Source organism: Rhipicephalus microplus, chromosome 6, assembly GCF_043290135.1.
Source record: "Rhipicephalus microplus isolate Deutch F79 chromosome 6, USDA_Rmic, whole genome shotgun sequence".
Classification (NCBI taxonomy): Eukaryota; Metazoa; Arthropoda; class Arachnida; order Ixodida; family Ixodidae; genus Rhipicephalus; species Rhipicephalus microplus.
The window spans coordinates 40225272-40228235 of NC_134705.1; the positions used below are offsets into that span (position 1 = coordinate 40225272).

Below are 2964 nucleotides of genomic sequence, written 5' to 3' on the forward strand. Positions count from 1 at the left end.
GTGTAAGATACTACACGGCATTTTTCCCAAAACCATAGCATGCAAGCTTAACAATGTTTGGAAGATTTGCTGCTATCTGAATCATTTCATTCATGAACCCTTGCTTTTGATCGTCAGTGCAGTGTGTTACGAGAACGAGTTGGACACTAGTTGTCCTACCTTTTATATGCCACAGGTAGAAATAGTGAGACTCATGCAGTGCGCCATTGTTTAGGAATGGGGCCATTGCTGTTGCTTCTTGTAGATGTTCTCCTCGTTATTTAGATGCAGCAAGTGTCTTTATTTCAAGCAGGCCGAAGCTTTACTCTTCTTGAACATCGCGATCTGGTGTAGCACCAAGACAGGCACACCTGGGTTTACACAAAAGCCACAGTCCTATACGCTGACTGTCGAGTTGTTTTTTTTCTTCAAGTTTGATGCACAGCATTATCTTCATTTTCCAAGCCAAAAGCCATGTACTTAGACTGTAATGGGCTTGTGCCAAAAGCCCTGCTGCAGAATTTTTCATCTGGCAATTTTTTACGTGACATAATGTCCACAAAGTGCGACGCAGTCAAACACTTTGATCTCTCAAAGGTCCAAGTTGCCGAGTCACTCTGCACCCCAGTAGCTCCTTCAAGGGCCCATGCCTCTTCCGATGTCAGTGAGCAAGTGCCAATTTCATATCCTGTTGGCATTTGTTCAGGCCACAGAATTTTGGTTGGCAATTGCAGCGGAACCATGGAAAGCAGTGGTTTTTCATTTATGACGGGCAAAGGTACAGGTGCAAAATTATTTTCTTCCAATACTTGACGAAGCATCATGTTTATGTTGTTATCTTGCAAGCCCTTGTGAAGTTGCTTTACGTCACTCTCAGTCACAATTACGGGAACATTTCTTTTCTGCTTGACAGGCATCTTCGCCTTAGTTGGCAGGTGCTTTACAAACTGTAGGTCGGAAAACTTGAGTTTGTGAATGTGAGCACCTTTACTACCGCCTCCCCATGTCCGGTACTTTTCAGTGCATGCTACAGTGTCTCTTACATTAATAGATTGGGAACGCGTCATATCGAGTATGAATAAAAGCAAGGCAGCCACATGTTTACACACACCAGATGCACCAGCACGACACCTGCAGCCAGCTTCTTGGACGCTGCCAGTTGATGCAAGCGCCGCAGCAGCCTTTCCCACATTGCATGAGGCTTCCACCGTCACTTTTATTACCACAGTTTCACCATCAGCAGCTTTGCACAGCAGTACTTCGTGGACTTTTTCTGATTTAAACATTTTGTATGCAGATACAGAGTGCTTCTTAGCACCATGAGAATGCTCATGCCGCAGGATTATTGCTTCTGAATATTCCTGTGGTAAGTCCACAAACTGTTTCATCCACGGCCCCTTTGTCAAACGTGACAAAACAGCTGTGCATTTTCGACAGGTTCCAGGGGCACCTGCATTTAAATGACAAATGGCAAAATTAGCATAGTAATCAACTCTAATGAAACGACAGAGTCCTACCTGTAAAATAAAATATTGTTTAAATTATGCACACGAACGTTCATTTATGTTCCATTGCGCTGTTAACTCAGAAATCACAACCTTTTGCGAAATCTGGTTCATACTTTTTGGGTTCAGTTTCAACTCATGGTCGAGAATTACAACACACGTGACACAAAGACAGCATGTTTTACGTTGTTTGTTTTTAAAACTGCTGAAAAGTTGATAAGGAAGAACATACTCACTTCTTGACGCGCGACACTTTGCGGTCTCTGCACCTGACAGCACTCACTTGACGTCCTGTCTGTCCTCATCACCGACAGAGGTACGGCGTTTACTGCTGAGATAACCCAAGCGATTTTGGCATACGGCCAGACAAGCCACCACCGTATGACAGTGCACCACCCATACACCAATGGCCTCGCTGCGCGCCTAAACAAGACCATCGCGGACATGCTGACCATGTACATTGACGTCGAACACAAAACATGGGATGCCATCCTTTCGTACGTGTCGTTCGCATATAACACTGCCGTACAAGAAACGACACAGATGATGCCGTACAAATTGGTCTACGCAAGGACCCTGGCAACGACGCTTAACGCTATGTTACCCAACGTCACTGACGAAGAAAACCTCGATGTGAGCGAGTACCTTCAGCGCGCCAAAGAAGCCCGACAACTCACCCGCCTCCGTATCAAGAACCAACAGACGATGGATTGCCCCCGTTACAATCTTCGGCAACGCTTCGTGGAATACCAGCCCTGAGAACGTGTTTGGGTATGGACACTGATACGCCGACGTGGACTCAGTGAGAAATTTCTGCAACAATATTTTGGACCATACCGGGTAATTCAACATCTCGGCCCACTCGATTACAAGGTTGTTCCCGACGGCATCACGAACTCTCAACGACAATCAATCGCGACCTAAAGTCGTCCATGCCGCGCGCCTCGAGCCGTTTCGCGCGCGTTAACGGACTGAAACAGTGTATCTTGTTGTCGTTATTGCTCTATCGTAATTTATTGCTTGTTGTTTCTTACATTATTTTTTGTACTTTCACATTTGGCTAAAGCATCGGGACGATGCCTTTTTCAGTGGAGGCCAATGCCACGTTTCTTTTCTCATGTTTTGTTATCGCCCTCTTACACTACCTTCAGTGCAAACTGCGCCTGGGGTGTTAAAAAAGCTTCGAGGCAGCACTAGATCGTTTTGTTAAGGTTACGCCCACTTTGTGAACCTTTCAGATTATTCTGGAACCTAGGTCGCTGCTAGCGATAATGCTAGAATATTCGATGGCAAGTGTATAAATGCCGACATGCTTTGCCGCTTGTCAGTTGATCGACGGCCGATGCTCTGTTCGCCGCTATCAGTGCCAGTGTCTTACTTTCCTTTTGCTTGGCCACAAGTTCAGCCCGAATAAGCAGTTTCTTATTCGACGTGGAGTCTACTCCCTTCGTTCACGTCACAACACCAAGACAATATATAT

General features: G+C 45.6%; 1 pseudogene; it reads right to left on the bottom strand.

Moving 5' to 3' along the window:
• Positions 1-256: 256 nt before the first annotated feature.
• LOC142765836 (uncharacterized) lies at positions 257-1454 on the bottom strand (annotated as a pseudogene).
• Between the last annotated feature and the right edge of the window lie 1510 nt (positions 1455-2964).